The following is an 18,019-nucleotide window of genomic DNA, read 5'->3' as shown; positions in this document are numbered from 1 at the left end:
CTCAACAGAAAGTTTGTTGTTAAAAGTTTTCTCAGTACCAGGAATAATCTAGACTTTATCATGTTGCAGGAGATTAAGTCTACTGGATTCATATTAGAATCCAATCGTAATTTCATTTGGAGAGATGCTATAAAGTTCTTCACTAACCACCATTAGGGCAGGGGAGGTGTTGCCATCTTAATCAACCCTAAATGGGGTCCTCACATAAAGAGTTCTGGCTTCTCTCCTTGTAATAGAGCTATCTAGATTATTTTCAATTATAATGGTTTTGATTTTAGCATATGCTCCTTGTATGCTGCTAATGATTATACTGACAGAAGCATGTTTTGGTTGTGGCTTAGTTCACTGCCTGATATCCCTTGGATCTTTGGAGGGGATTTTAATATGATTGAGCACCAAGAGGATAAAATGGGAGGCCTCCCCTTCTCTTGGAAGGAGTAGGAGAAAAGGGCTTGCAATACCTTCAAATATGCTAAGTCTCTTTTTCATCCCTTAATTGGAAATAAGAATAGGAATCCTGGTCTCTGGTTTACTTGGTGCAATTTTCAAAAAGGTCAAAATAGAATCTATTCTAGGCTTGATTGATTCTACCTCAATAGCAATTTCTTCTCTGTTATCCCTGACAATCTTAATAATCTGGTGTTGGTCTCTCCTTCCACTCTCTTGGACCACCACCCGATTTCTATATCTGTCAATTTCAATTGTTTCCCCGTCTGTCATAATTAGGGAGATCACAAATTTATCCTTAATACCAATCTTTTAAATGATGAAGAGGTTCTTACTACTATCAATATTATAAGACTTATTAATGATTCCCACTATCCCTCCTTGTCTCACATTGATCGATGGAACATGAATATCTCTGCTTGGCAGATTCTTCTCAAAACTGTTGGTAAAAAAAAGGCCAAAGATTTTAGATCCAAAGAGTCTTGCCTTAACAATCATCTGTATAATGCCGAGAAAGATATTCAAAATAATCCTGATGATCCTCACCTTTGCCATCAATCGGCTCATGCTAAGAATGCTCTTCGTAAGCATCAACACCACAAAGCCCTGGGAGCCAAGATTCGTTCAAGAGCCCATTGGCTTCAATTTGGGGATAGAGGTAGTAAATTCTTCTTTAATCTTATCAAACATAATTAGGAAAAAGAAAATATAGATAAGATCCTCATAAATAACCAGCTAATCACGGATATAGACTCCAATAAATAAAAAATTGCCCAGTTTTATGAGAATCTTTTCACTTCTGAGGATTCCCAAGAAGCTAAGGCCCTCAGAGATCAATACAGAAATCTAATTCCCAAGAGAATCTCAGTTACTGATGCTTCCTTCCTTGAATAGCCTATATCTATTGAGGAAATTGAGAACTCCATTAACTCCTTTAACAATGATAAAGCTCCTAGCCCTAATGGGATGCCTGTGGAGTTTTATAAGCATAACAACAATTGGATTTGTAAAGTTTTATTTAATGTCTATAATGAAGCCATTAACTCTGGGACTCTGGGTAGGAATATTAACACTGGGATTATTAAACTTATTCCCAAAGAAGATGATAAATCCTTCATTAAAAATTGGAGACCCATAACTCTGTTGAATGTCTCTTATAAAATTATTGCCAAGATTATATCTCAAAGATTGGAGTCCATTCTTCCTAAATTTGTTTGTCCTACTCAAACTGGTTTTATCAAGGGAAGATATATCCTTGAAAACCTTATCACTGGTTGGGGGGCTCTTAATTGGGCTAAACTTACCAACCAAAATGTGGCTACGTTCTTATTGGACTTTGAAAAGGCCTATGACAGAGTTGAGTGGAGTCTTGAGACTTTTGGTTTCCCCTCCTTTTGTAACGTCGTTAGAATGCTCCTTAGAGATGCCTATGCTCAAATTAATATTAATGGTTTTCTCTCAACCCCTTTCCCTTTGAGCAGGTCGATTAGGCAAGGTTGCCCGCTAGCCCCAGCCCTTTTTGTGATTGCTTCTAAAGCTCTCTTTTATAGTCTAAGGAATAATTCTCTCTCCCCAGCGGTTAAGGTATCACCCTCCCTGATAATAATGAGATCATAAATTACCAATTTGTTGATGACACTTCTCTTTATCATGAAGCCTCTGAAACCAATTTTGAAGTCGTGATTAATAAGCTAAACTTCTTTTGTAAAATATCAGGAGCACGACTGTCTCAAGCTAAGTCTATATGTCTTGGATGGGAGAACCAACCTCTTGTTTGGTTTGAAAATGTTGGGTTTCAATGGGGTGGCCTGTCTAAGATTGTTAAATACCTCAGCATCGCTTTCTCTATTGAACCCTCCTTAAAGGAGATGTGGAGTTGGATAAAGGATAAGATTTTTAATAAGCTTAATAAATGGCATAACAGGTATTTATCTCTTGTTGGTAGAATCCAAGTCTGTTAAAAGATTCTTTCTTCTTACAATATTTATTATGCCTCTACCTAGATGTTTAGTGATTACCAAGTGCTGGAAATTCAGAAATCTATGAGAAATTATCTCTGATCAGATGGTAAAGGAAACAATAAGTCTCACTCTGTTAAGTGGAAGTGGTGCCATGTTAACAAGCTCCTTGGGGGACTTGGGCTTAAAGACCTAAAGCTTAGTGGTATTGCCTTGGCCTCCAAATGGATCTTTCATGCTTTAGAAGGAGATGACCCTTGGAAGGTCCTGATTCGTAGTAATATTGAAAGAGGTTATCCTAAAAATGCTAAATTTTGGAATAATCTTCCTCTTGCTAATCTCATATGTGGTGACTTTCCTATCATTGTTCAAGGCTCTCCTATTTTTAAATCCATTTAGAAATCCTGGAGCCATGTCATGCATCTCATCACTAACAAAAATTTCTTTGATGATAAGTCCCTTCACGATAAAAGATCCATTTGGTGGAACCTTAAGTTGGGAAATAAACCCCTTGCTCTTACCTAAGGCTATTATGCTAAGTTTTGGGCTAACCATGGGATCAATCAGTTCATTGACATCTTTGAAAGGGATAGCCTTATCCAGTGGCATGATTTAAAAAGCAAGTTTAACCTTCCATATTCTCACAGAAAGACTTATAATATGATTCTTAAAGCTTGTAAGGATCTCCCTGTGATTTGTCACATCGATTATGACAGATTCCTTAATATTAAATGGCCTAGTGGAATTATTTTGCCCAATCTTAAGGCTAAGAACATTTACAATGTCATCAATTACAATGAAGATATTATCTGTCACCTTAATAATTTTTGGCATACTGATTTAGATGTTTTTGCTTGGAGTAAACTTCTTGATTTTTGCTAGAAAAGCTCAATTGATCCTAATATTAAGTATTTCAGATGGTTGTTGATTCTTAACAAGCTTTCAATTAGAAACACTTTTGCTAATATTAATTACTACAACATTTGCAAAACCCCAGAAACGGGAAGACATTTTTTTTTTTTATTATTATAGTTTTGCTAAGGAGATTTGGCTTATGTTTGGTATCTCTGTTCCCTCTACTTTTAGTATTTTTGAAATCATTATTGGTTTTGTTTATAATGCAAAAAAAGATGTCAATATGTTCAAGGACATTCTTTCAGCTAACATCTTATGGCAAATTTGGAAATGCAAAAATGAAGAAAGGTTTCAGAATTTCTCGAGATTTCTTACTGAGTCTTTTCAAAGTCTCACTTATTTCAAAATTTTCTCGCAAGTGCAATTTACTATGAGAACCAACAAGGCTAAATTCAAAAGGCTGCTTAAGGATGGATATGAAATTTTCTTTGCTCACAAGGTGAAGGATGGATACTTTTGGAAGTGGCACTTGGACAACATCCACATGTTTACTCAAACTCTCAAGCTCATTTGCAAAGAAATCAAGAGGCCTCCTCATGGTTCTACTGGAGAGAATATCAACATGCTACAACAAATCCAAGATTAGAAGAATCCGGTCTGGATGGAAGGCCCATTGGGTTGGACAGCTTGGTTTGACACCATCGAAGATGTGCTCCACTGATTTTCTTCTTTTGCTCATCATCCTTCTTATGTATATGTAATCCTCCTTTTTTGGTGTGAGGCTTGTCCTCGGATTCTCGGATACTTTGAGATTTCGATGTACTTTTGATATCCTTATACTTAATAAAAATAAATTAAAAATTTAATATTAAATAATTATTCCATTTAAATAAGTTCTATTACATTCTCCTTCTATTAGTACTTGACGTTAGGCTAATTAATACTTGTCGGTAGGCTAAGTACTATTGTGATATTTTTTTAAAATATATATTTTAACTAGTGATTAAATTTTTTGGTTCCTACGACTTAAAAATTAATTGATTTTAAAATTTTCTATGGAACTAATATGTTGCATAACATAGATGCATGATTGTTAACATTACAATTTTAAAATTTTATTTTTCTAAGATTTGATTAGTTGAATTCATTTAGCTCTTAAATTGGTAGGGTGGATTGTAAAACTAATAATTATAAGAGTTAGTTTTTATTAAGGTGAATATGATTCATTTAATGTTTAATATTTTTAATGTAAATGATTTGGTTTAATTTTTTATATTTTTATATTATATTTTTTATAATATAATATTTATCATTCAATTAAAAATACTAAAATAATATCTTTCGTATATTATATAATAGTTTCAAAAATACTATTATATATTATTATTATAAAAATATTATTATTTTCATATTCTAATATATTTCTAATATAATATAGGTAAAAGCCTACAATGCAACGATAACTTGTGAGCCTCTCATGTGGGAGGTCTTGTGTTCGAATCTACCTTCGCTTAACATATAATAATATTTATTTTTATTGGTAAACTGTCAAGGCCTTGATTAATTTTATTAATTTAATAAAAAATTACAATAGCTTTACTCCGTTCAAACGGGCACTGGTAGGAAAGAATGGAGATGAAAACCTCCAATCTAGATCGGGACAAGCATCCAATATTATTACATCTTAAAAGGGGCATACCCCTAAGAGATTGCATCAATTTTGGTTACAATTATTAATACATTTATCATGATTCACCTGAACTAGACATGAAAACCACCTATGTGTTGGCATTCCTCCCACACCAAACTCACATTCCACCTACTCAACTTAGTCAATCAATCATGTTAGAAAACATATAGAATTTAAAAGAATGAGTCAAGCATCCATGGATTCCAAACGGATCTGCTTTCCTTTCTTTGTTGATATTTATTTACCAAAGTTATGAAGATCATGGATTTACATATAATATGTAACATAAACAGGTAGGGAGAAACCATAAAAAATCCATCACTAAGAAGGCCTAAAAGAATGCAAACTGAGCAATACCTCTTGGATACCTCTTAGTAACTTAACCCTTGTTATAACAATAAATATCTCCTTTTAAGTGCCCCTATCTAAGTCAAAGAATGTCTACCAAACTGAACATAAGAGAACAATAAGAAGACAACCTAAGGACAAGACAATAACAAAACCCATAAGATAAATATCAATCAAAGGCAAACCATCAGCAAGCAAAATTGAAAATGCTCTAAACCAAATAGCATACTTTGGCTATTACCTCAAAATAGTATGCCCAACTATTAGAACGAAAACAAAGTAGGAAAGGGAATCAAAAAATACCTGTAATATTGACCACGATATGAATAAATACCACTAAATGAAGCACTCATAAATAATCTCCAAATTATGTTTAGCACTAAATCAAAATCTCAGTGAAATCCACCTTGTTCATAGAATCCGATAAGGAAGATGATACAACAAAAGGAGCTTACGAAACAAATGAGGGATTGTACCACAACCATCCAAATCAGAGCAATTAGAATTTCAATTCATAAAATGGGACTTCGTAGACAAAGCTTACTACCATTATCAAGCATAATAAACTGAATCACAAGCCTACAGCAAAACCCGTTGTTAGCCTTCATTTCAAAACCAATCAAACAAAATGCAATGAAGGATAACGGATAAAGAAATCCTACCCTGTTCTAAAACCTACTTTTCATAATCCTTTTAATCATAAAATTCAATCGAGCTGAATATCTTTATTGGTATTTAAACATATAACGTCGAACCCAATAATGATCACTCAAAAAACCCTCAATTGATCATATACAACCATCCAGAGGAGATAATTACCATTCGAGGTAGAGACGTAAGAAAACATTGCCTTTCCAAGACTACATGTAGAGCATAAAAGCAACCATTCTACGAGATTTGATGAAAAAGCCTACCTTAAGCAAATAGACTATAAATAGAGCTATATAAGAGTAGTAGTAAAAAAGACAAAGAGCTGAGCCATAAAGAAAGAAACCCTAAAAATAACGAACTGCATCCATCCATGGTGAAAAAACAAACCCTACCAAGTTGTAAAGCCTAGAAACTAAAAGCCCTACAAGCATTCATGATTAAGTTAAATATAGAGATGAATATAAACAAAAGATAGTCCAATGTGTGTGTGTGTTTGCGTGTGCGCGCGCGCGTGTGTGTGCGTGTGTGTGTGCGTGTGCGTGTGCATGTGCGTGTGCGTGTGCGTGTGCGTGTGCGTGTGCATGCGTGTGTGTGTAGTATTAATCAAAATAGATACATTTCATGTGAGTCTTAGGGTTTCTAGATGATTAGCCAAAACTTGTGCATAGAAGTCTAATACAATGCTAAGTATATAGGGTCATTACATAACCATCTTATCTAAGTTGCATTACATTACGAACCCAATTTACTAACCCTATCAAAATAGAGCAAGTTCCTAGAGTCCATTCGAAGCAGCTCCTTCACTTCCAATATACCATAATCACTTTTGGGATGTCATTAGGTTTTTCCACATAGTAGTTAGGCAGAAATTTGAAGTCAACCTTGGCCCTATTGGTTTTTTCTACATTCGGAGTGCAGAAATTAAGGGCGTCAAGGTTGTCAAATGTCACTCCTGGTTGGATATACACATTAAACAAATGAAGGTAATTAATAAGCTAGTCCCTGCTATTGTCTACAATTACCCCTCTCCAACGAAGTAGAAAGTAAATGTTGGTCTCCATTTTAGGCCACTCACAATAGAATGTTAGGCTTTCTCAAATTACCAGAGATGGGTGTCGAGTTGCAGTTTCTAAATTCGGAGAACCCACAGGAAGCTTCATGTACTTCTTAGGCAAAGGAATTCTGAATTTTCCATCAATGCTAAGCACTGCTTGTTCCAAGCCCTTTCGCCAGGTCAGGACAAATAGGTCACTGCATAATCTGATAATATCTCCAGCCTCAACCTTAGCACAGGCCAAGCATCCAATGAAGGACCCAATAATATTGCTATTAGTCCTCCAAGTATACTAGTAGTCGAAGACCCCTTCCTCGAGAGCTTGGCTAATGGCAATCTGTGTCATGTTGTCAACTGGGAAAAGGATTTTATTCCATCTCTCTAGTTTTACATTACCACAAAATGCCATGGTTTGATTTTCTATTGCATGAAACAAATAGATATTCAAATACATGACTAGGGAAGAGATGGAAAGTGATACATGTAGGATTCAACACCCAGATAAAGAAGACAAAAGCATCTAGACACAACTAGAAGTGAGGCTGGCACATGATGTCATCCCATATAAACCATTAACTAGCACTTGATTGTAGATGATTATGTCACGGGATAAACACTAAAAGGAAAAGAGAACTAAGAATGACAGGAATAAACACTACAACACCTAAGTTAAGAACCCAAACTTAATTTGGAAGAGGTGAAAAGTCTTTAAAGAGCAAGGAATTAGCTTTGTCCACCCCCAAGTTTGCTAAGTGGTCCGCTATTTGATTGCCTTCCCTAAAGATATGACATATCCTGCAATCTTCAAGCTTATCCATTAAGACAAGGACCCCTTCTAACTAAGACTTGAGTACCCAATTAGGGGTAGAACGTTTCCTGGTAGCATTTAAGACAATTTGTGAGTCTCCTTTGACAATGACTTTGTTAAATTTAAGCATGAGACATAGTTGGAGACCTTGATACAACACTTCTAGTTCCACTAGATTATTAGAAGTAGGTTTGATAGACATAGTTTTTTTAGCTACCTAATGTCCAGAATCATCATTAATGATACATCCGATACTAGCTACACCTAGATTGCCATGAGCAACTATGTAAAAATTTAGTTTAACCCAACCATTTGGTGGTGGTGCCCATCTACAATTTTTTCTAGCCTCTTTATTATTCTTCATATAGAATAGAGGAGGATTGATCAAATTAGACCAACGTTTCTTCATTTGCCCGTCCCAACTTGAAAAGGATCCTTCCTCTAGCCAAACATTCCTAAGGTACGAGTTAGTCATTTCCACAATACTATCTTCTATTTTTGCAATTAATTCTTTAGTTTTAAACTCCAGGTTACGAAAAATGCTACAATTCCTTTCCTTCCAGATTTCCTAGGCCACGATGGATGGAGAAATATTCCATAGCTTGTTCTATACACCCTTAACCAAAGTCATGGGCTAGCCTTTAAGAAGATTAGACAAAGACTTTGGGAAAGGGGTGGACCAACCCAACATGCTCCTAAGCCACTCCCATCAATTTTGGGAAAAATGACAGTTAAATAGAATGTGATCCACATCTTTGAAATTTTGTTTACATAATACACATCTAGATGGCCCTTGAATATCAAGTTTAAATAACCTATCCATAGTTAGGATCCTATTTTGGATAGCTAGCCATAAAAAGAATCCAACTTTTGGAAGGCATGACGTATCCCAATAGAGCTTTAGCAGAATATCCACTTTCTCCAATTTTTGAGATTCTAAAATAACCCTATATCCATTGTTAACTTTGTATTTACCATCATTAGAGGCGGCCTAGATTAATACATCTCTCTTTTCTAAATGCTTAAGCTTCTTGTCTTCTAGTAACTTTTTGAAAGCTTTAATTGTCTCAACATCCAAGCCTAAATCATCCAGTGATTTCCACTTCCATTTGGGGATCCCATCTATGTACACCAGAGTCTTGTAGTCCCTGACTTTGTTACCCCATAGGTTAATTAACTTGTTTTTTAAATCCGTTGGGATGTTACTCTAAGGAAGGGAAGGATGACCATCCCAGGAATCCTCCCAAAAGAGGGCCTCATCACCCTTGCCTACATCCCAAGTAAAAAATTTAGAGATCATATGACGACATCTAATCATAAAGTTCCAACTCTCCGATCCCCTAGGAGGGTTATTAACTCTAAAAAATGAAAGAGGATCCTCCACATTAAGATATTTATTGTAAATAATCTTAGCCCATTTGTGCTCTCTTTCATTATAGAGGCACCAAATAAGTTTTGCCTCAAGGGCTTCATTTTGCCATTGTAAGTTTTTGATCCCTAGTCCGCCCAAATCCTTGGGTTTACAAATGCTATCCCATTTGATAAGGGCTAATTTCTTTTCCTCTTCACAGTCTCTCCACAGAAAATTATGCATTTTGGATTCAAATTTATGGAGGTTCTGCTTGGATAGAGGAAGACAAAATAATGGGAAGGTAGGAATGGCTGATAAAATTGATCGGGTCTTGGTACATTTATCGGCCTTTGTTAGCCATTTGTCCTTCCAACAACTGAGCTTAGAGTCCAATTTTTCCAGAGTATTATGCCGGACCTTACTTGATTTTGTTCCTTTCTCTAGAGCAATACCAAGATATTTGCAAGGAAAGGCACTTTTTTGTAGCCCATTATGTTGCATATTTGTTGTTCTATATCTGGACTAGTATTAATAAAGAAGATCTCAGATTTGAGCTCATTAACTTTCTATCTGGAGGCTTCCATATACATTTTTATGATGTTTTTTAGACTAATAGCCTTTTGAACCATGCTTTTGCCAGGTAAGATAGTGTCATCAACAAATTGTTGATGAGTGATGTTTGGCATATTGCTCGTAACTGTAACTCCTGAAATCCTATACTTTTTATATGCATATGTCACTGCTCTCCCAAATGCCTCTGCCATGATGATGTAAAGTGAGGGAGATAATGAATCTCCTTCTCTAATGCCCCTTGATATCTCCAAAAAAACTTCTGGCAAATTGTTAATAAGAATGGAAATTTTAGGAGTTGATATGAATTTGAAAATGAGGTTGATCCATTGATGAGAAACCCCGAAGGCTTCTAAAACCTTACATATAAACCTCCAGTCAACCATATCGTATGCTTTTTGAATGTCCAATTTCATGAACATGCATGCTTCTTTATTAGAGCATGCAGAATGAATGGTCTCTTGAATGGTAATAATACCATCAACAATAGATCTACCTGGCATAAATCTAGTTTATTCCTCTGAAACAATTTTAGGGAGGATACCTTTAAGTCTATTCACAAAGACCTTGGAAAAAACTTTATACACAATATTACATAGGCAATTGGTCTAAAATCACCTGGGGTCTCAGGATCAGACTTCTTAGGAATCAGTGCAATAAAAGAATAGTTGATTTCAAAAAGAAGAGCACCCCCATTCCTGGATGCTTTGATTGCTTTCCACAGATCAATACCAATAATATCCTAGTATTTTTGAAAGAAGAATGCTTGGAATCCATCTGGACTTCAGGATTTATCTAGATTCATATCAAATACTACCTTCTTAACTTCTTCCAAGATTATGAGTTTGTTTAAAATCTTATTATCTTCGTGTGTAACAATTTTTGGGATGACTTTCAAAAGATTAGCTTGCAATACTCTACTTGAGCATTTGTGGTTATTTAGAATGTTCTAGAAGTGATTAATAAAGATGTTCGCAATTTTACCTGGTTTATCGTTAGAACACCCAACTAATTTTTGACACACATTATTTTGCTCTTTAATCTATTACATAATGTGGAATTGTGAAAGAATTTAGTGTTATGATCCCCTTTAGCGAGCCATCTTTCTCTTGATTTTTGTCTCCAAAATATCTCCTCTTTGGATAGAATATCTTCTTGCCTAGCTAACAAGTCTTTTTCTAATAGATATTTTTCATTGTTCATACCTTTATTAATTACTTTGAAATTTAAATCTTTCAATTTTTTTTCTATATCCAATTTTTCTTTAAAGATGTTATTGAATTGTTCCTTATTCAACCTAAGTATATGTTCTTTAAGCATTTTCAGTTTGGTGACAAAGACAAACATCTTTGAACCTTCACAATTATCTTGAGCCCACCATTCTTTGATATTATTGATGAAGTTTGGATCTAAGAACCACATTTTCTCACATGTAAATGGGTTCCTAGCTGGCTTGTGCGGCTCAAGAAATTTGAATCTAACCGGGAAATGATCAGACCCGGCTATAGGCAAAATAGAATACTGGAACTTTAGATTTCTAACATCCAGATCACCCTTAATCATGAACCTATCTAGTTTTTTTGTGATATATGTGAAATCCTTTCTCCTATTATTCCATGTGTATAATCCATTATTAATTGGGGTATCAATCAAGTTATGTGTCACGCACCACTCTTTGAAGTCTTTGGATGCTTGTGATAATAATTGAGTACCACCTACCTTTTCATCAATGTTTAAGATTGTGTTAAAGTTGCCTCCTAAAACAAATAGATTGTCCTTATGTCTATTCATAAATGAACCAATGTCCTTCCAAACTAGATTTTTACCAAAATTGCTAGTTAGTCCATAAACATTGATGATAATAAATTTAAGATCTGATTTTAAGCTTTGAACATTACCACTAATCCAGTTACTGCTACTATTTAGAATGTTTATATAGACCTTCCTGGGATCCCAAAGAATACCTAAACCCCTGGAAGCCCCTAGTGATTCTTGAATTATAGAACTCCATACTCCTAGCATCTTGTTTATCTTAACTTCTAATTTATTTAATTTAGTTTCCTAAATTAAAACAATATCAAAATCAAAGGATTTGAGGTTATGTTATAATAACCTCTTTCTACTAGGGGTACGAAGACCCCAAGCATTCCAAGTAGTGATCTTCATACCTTCTTGGGAAGGCACTTCCCCTTCCCAATGTTGAAAATTTGGTCTATCTTTTGTTGCTCTATGTTGTGGCCATATGCTTCCCTAAGTTCCTTTAGTGACCTTCTTCCTCTTTCGCCCTTTAATTTTCCGCATGTAGGAGATTTGAGCCCTTCTTGATTCATATGGATACCAAGCTGATCTAGATTAGATTCCACTTTTTGAACAGTAACAATCTTCTCAATTGAATTATTTTCAAGTTCTTCATTTTCAGATTCTAATAAAATTTGATTTAGGATACCAATATGCTTTTCTAACTCTAAATCATATCCCACTTTGTTGACATTGTTGATACCACTACTCTTTTGCTCCATGTCTGAACCAAACACTGTCATCTAAAATTGTTTATCAAAATTATCCTCTTGTTCAATATTTAATATGTCCTTTCTAAGATCTTCGTAGGTGTAATTGTTCCCACCTAATTTGAGGACCCTCTCAATAAGTTCTTCCTTATGAGCATTCATGCTTTTGTCAATACTTTCAAAACAAAACACTTGGATTAATTCATCGGTGAGCTGATCAAGGTTAGTTTCTTATGATTTTGTTAAGCTCAAATCATCCATTACTAAATCTAGATTACTTTACTTGTTCAGGAAATTGTGTAGCTCCTTTACTAGCAACTTATCTGCTTGCTTAATAAACCTTTCTCTATTTTGTTGCTTGCTATAAGGTGTAAATGGAGAGCTGATTGTGGCAGCTAGGGTTTGCCAAAACTTATTTTTTATGACCGAGGTTACCATGTTACTATCTAACACCTAAGGCTGACAAAGTTCTGATAGGTTTGTATCCTTTTGAATAATAATTTCCTCTTTACTTTCCTTATTGGAGTTAAACATCATAGATTTCTCAATTTCCTCTATCTTATCTTCTTGATTGTCTCTTGGATCATCTGCTTTCTGAAATTCTGAATTCTCTTCATGATTGTCAACTTCACATGTGTGTCTTAACTTGACCTTTGAATCTTTATCATTGAGCAGCTCCTCTAACTTCTTATGATTGGCTGATTTAGTATTGGATGAGCTCTTCCCTTTTTCCATGAGTACCTATTGTTCCAATACAGACTGAATCTCTTTATCCCTGATCTTCTTTCTTTTGCTTTTCCTATCATTCTTTCTCTATTTTTTGTTATCCACAATAATGCTCTGAAGCCTAGGTCTGCTACTTGTTTTAGGAGATATTTCCTTATCCCCAAAAAAATACTCTTGACTAGAGGCTTCCCATAGAGATGAATTAGATTTGCGATTGATTGTATGATTGATCCTATCTGACTGAAGATTTCATGCATCACTTTTAGCAGATATATGTGGACTAACCTATTGACACCCTTTCTTTTGCCCTATTTTATTATTTTCTTTTTCCTTCTTTGCTTCTAGCATATTTGAATCATAACTAATATTGCAATCTTCTAGATCACGATATTCTTGGATCATCCTGAGTTTCCTTCCTTTGATTAAATGTAAAGATCTATTGAGATCTAAATTTTTTGATGACATGTTGAAGGAGTGCCTTCTCTCATCATCAAGTCTGATCATGTTTGATATTCTGCCCTCGTACTTATGAAATTTTAAGTTGTATGTAGATCTATTTGTAATGAATTTTAAAGGTTTGCTATTAGTTTTATTAATTTGGCATTTGATTAAGAGTTTTACATCATTGCTTCTTTCATATGCCAAGTCCAAACCAAATAGATTTCCTAATGATCTACCAATCCTTTTTAAAATGCTTATATGTTTTAATTTTGGAGGTAGTGATTTAACTACAAACAAGGTTGGAACTGTAAACTGTAAGTTTCCTTTATCACAATTAGGGATCCAATAAAAAAAAATATGGCATGACCTCTAAACATACAATTAGAAACCTTAAGAAAATCTTTTTTAACCAATTCATCACAACAATGAATAAAGAGAATTCTATCAGGGTATTGAGAGATACATACCTGGGAGCCATAGAAATCCTCAAACTAATCAATCAATTTGTGCATTTCTGCTATGGGACCATTCCAAAAGGTGAAAAGACCTACCTCTTGACATTCTTCCTATTGCTCTTCACTATCTTGATTGCTGATGATGAGAACCATCTCTTCATTTTTAGTTATGGATTGATGGATGGTATGAGAGGGCAAAGGGTCCATATGAAGATTCATTATCTCTCTGCGGCGAGGAGGGATGTAAATGGAGGGGGCAAACAATGGAGGGCTAATCAATGAATGGGATGAAACATCTGGGCACGAATAAGGAATGAAACCCTCTTGCCCTAGGTAGAGAGGATTCAGGTTTAGACTAGCATATTTGTTGGAATTGAACACGAATATCTACTTATCTAGGTTGGATATCGAGTATACTTTGGTTGGGGCAGAATCCTTACCTTCATCATATAGACCCTGACCATTGCCTAATATTGTGTTTTCCATCATCCTCTCCATCTACAAATCTACTAACAGAGCAAAATAGTTAGAAGTAATGACCCTCTCTTTGCCCTTGTAACCTGTATCCCTCTTCCTATTCTGAGCTCAAGGGCTTTGTTGCCCCCGGAAGGCATGTTTGGATGTCTGTGCATGTCTAAATGGATGTCACTCTACATTTTTATTTGTGTAGGGTTTAAAAAAATTCACCTACTTTGAAAAGTTCACTTTTTTCACAATTTTTCCTCTACTCACCATTTTCCTAACATATAATAATAATTAATTCAAACAAATAATAATAATTAATCTAGGCTTCAGTTGTTTATAGATAAAAAAAAATATTTCTAATATAATATTATCAGATGACATATATATAATAGAACACATATTAATAATTATATTTATAAATATATTCTAAATAAATAGTTATTTTATCTATATGTGTAAAAACGTTAAAAATGGCAATCCACGGTGAAAATGCAAATTTTATAGAGTAGAGAAACGATCATCATTCATGGTAATAGCCTACTCATAAGCGAAAAAAGAAGAATAAGGCTGATTCTCAAAAGGCTCAAAAGAATCTTAGACCAAATTTTGAGGTCAAAACCTCAAACAAATTTGAGGTACTAAAGGTATTGGAAGCGAATCAGTGGAATGATCTTAAACAAAAATCAAGGTCGTCTAGAGGAGTCCAAGGAACTTCTGCAAGTCGTAGCCCTGATCGATCTATTCATCATTATTCTCGGGCATATTTCACATTAGATAGCCTTGAGGAACAATTTAGAATTTTTTATTTAACCAAATATGCTAAATCCTTTCATGAACCGCCAGTTTTGCCATGGTCAAACCTGGGTAGGGCAGATCCATCAGCACATCTCACTCCTCGTAAAATTGACCATTCATCCATTGACTACCCCAATATCCCTAGTTTGTACATCTCCCCCACATCGTCGCCTGGAATCTACAATTCCTAGGGCATCCCCAAATCCTAAGGGCTCAGATTCTTCAAATTAGGTAGTTCGATCCATAACCATCCATGGGAAAAGTATAGAAGATGCTTGGGATGAATGCAAATTATGTGGCATTTATGCTATCTGGTGTGGATTGAAAATAAGATTTACCTTCTCTATCTGATTGGTTAGAAGATAACTGCCGATCACAGGTAAGTATTTCTTACTTCTCAGACAATGTTCTTTATCTACAATGCAGTAATGAAGGCATTAGAAATCAATTCATGAATGTCTCTGAATGTTTTTTTAATAGGTATGCTATGAAATTCATTGCTTGGTATACTAATTTCAATTTAGAGAGTTTAGATATCATATGTCCAGTCTGGTTTCATATTATGTCCATGCCACTGGAGTTAAATAATTTAGAGATTCTTAAATCCCTAGGGTTTGGACTAGGAGATCTCTTAGTTGTAGATTCTTCTTATCTGTATGATAATGATGTTAGAATGCTCTTTAAAACAAAAATAATTAAAGTTGATACAAGGAAAGCATCATATGATTGCTATCTGCACTCCTACAAAGGAGCAATCTCATAAATTATTAAAATAGAAAAGGGCAATAAGACATACACTGACATTCTTCCAAGCACTTTAGATTTTCAGAAGTTATTCCCAAAGTTCAGAGAACAAAGAAGGAAATCAAGGGTGGAAATGTGTAAACTGGATCCTTTTAACATGGATTATAAACATTTTAAGGGAAATACAGACTCTCATAAAGGTGGTAAGGCCTCTGCTAAAGGCAAACCAGAGTCCCAGATAAGACTCAAATTGGTTATTGTCAAGAACTCTGAGGCAAATTCTCCATTAGACAAGGATTGCTCAACTAATGAGAAGCAAAAATTTACACAGGTACAGAAACTTCCAGATAGATCATCAAAGGATCAAGGCTCTTCAGTTTCGAACAAAAGTAAATAGCAAATGGCAATTGAGCCGGCTTTAACACCAATCAAGCCTAGGCCATTGGAAATCATAGAAGTTGTGGATTCAGTCAATTTGATGCATGGTGACTAGCCACTAGGAGATGTAAGGATGTCTAAAGATACCAACATTGAAGATATGGAAAATTACATGTTATTTGAAGTAGATCCAAATCCAGAAGAGCTCAATGTACCTACAAAGGAAATATCTTCAAAGGTAAAATGCCAGATGGTGGAACCATCTATTGTCACACCTATTAAAGGATGCCAATACAAAGCCTCTAAATTCTGGCAGACTCCTTTAGAGTTCAAAAGCTCTCCGTTCACTCCAACAGAGATGGCTTGCAAAGAGAAGGATTATAAAGGTGAGGGATCTCTAGCAAAAATGGTTCAAGAATTCTTAAACACAAAAGGCAATATAGAGGTAGATGTATATGAATTGAGCTCAAGAGATGAGAATTTGGAGCAGTTAGTAGATGAATTAGTTCAGGTTTTAAGCTTTGAAGAAATCAATAACAGTTCAGAGAAGCATAAAATTGAACTTATCTAGAGAATCATCAAACTAGGGGGCAACAATTATACTTGTGATGATCTTAGAAGAGACTTGGTAAGCATAGAGGCAAAGGATAAAGCTAGATGATTAGAACAAAGCATTGACACGAAGGTTGCAGATTTGGGACACAGAGGTGACAATACTATGGGAAATGGTGTGGAAGAAGATTTTTAGGTAGAAATCATTGATAAGATCATTAATGAATTAGAAGCTAAAAATACAGAGGGGAAGAGGAATCATAAGAATAGCAATGATTTTAGACCCAAAAAAGTGATAGAAATTCTGGGGATCCAGTAGAATTAGGATAGTTTGAGCTCTCCTAACTTCAGTAAGTCCAAAGGCAAGAGGGGTAGGAGATCACTAAAAGACTTGAGAGAAGCAGAAGGGCTCAGTAGAGAGTAGCAAAAAATTGATCAGCTTTTTAATGCAGGGAAGGGGAAGGTCCTTCCCAAAGAGACATGAAGATAACAACATGGAATGCTAGGGGACTAAATGCCCCTAGCAAGAAAAGGTTAGTAAAACAAAACCTTAGATCCTTTGATTCAGATATTGTTATAATTCAAGAAACTAAACTTAATAATGATGAAGCTATTAAATTAGATAAAATGTTAGGCTTATGGAGCTCATTATTCCAAGAATCTGTAGGAGCTTCTGGTGGTTTAGGAGTTTTATGGAACCCCAAGAAGGTATCTCTTAGCTGTCTTTATCAATGTCCTCATTGGATTAGTGCTAGCGTTAAGAGTCTTAAGTCTGATTTGTAGTTTATCCTTATCAATGTTTATGGTCTGATTAGTTATGGGGACAAAAAACAAGTTTGAAATGAGATTAGTAAGTTCATTCTAAACTTTAAAGACTATGCCTTCCTAATAGGAGGAGATTTCAATACTATTTTAGACCTAATTGAAAAGATAGGTGGTATATACCATCTCTCGCAATCATCTTTAGACTTTAGAGCATGGGTTAAGGAACATGACATGATAGATGTCCCTACCAGCAATGGGAACTTCACGTGGAATAATAGAAGGAAAGACTTCGCATATATTATGAAGAAATTAGATAGGTTCTTCATCGTAGGTGAACTAGCTGATAATAATATTAACTTTCAATCAGCTATTCTGCCCATTGCTAGGTCAGACCATTATCCAGTTCATCTGGAACTTTCAGAACCTCACAAACCCTCGCGAAACCCATTTAAATGTGAA

The sequence above is a fragment of the Cupressus sempervirens genome, chromosome 3 (genome assembly GCF_028749045.1).
Source record: "Cupressus sempervirens isolate cs-2001-9-10 chromosome 3, ASM2874904v1, whole genome shotgun sequence".
Classification (NCBI taxonomy): Eukaryota; Viridiplantae; Streptophyta; class Pinopsida; order Cupressales; family Cupressaceae; genus Cupressus; species Cupressus sempervirens.
The sequence above is the reverse complement of the archived record's forward strand: the minus strand, read 5'-3'. Positions refer to the sequence as shown.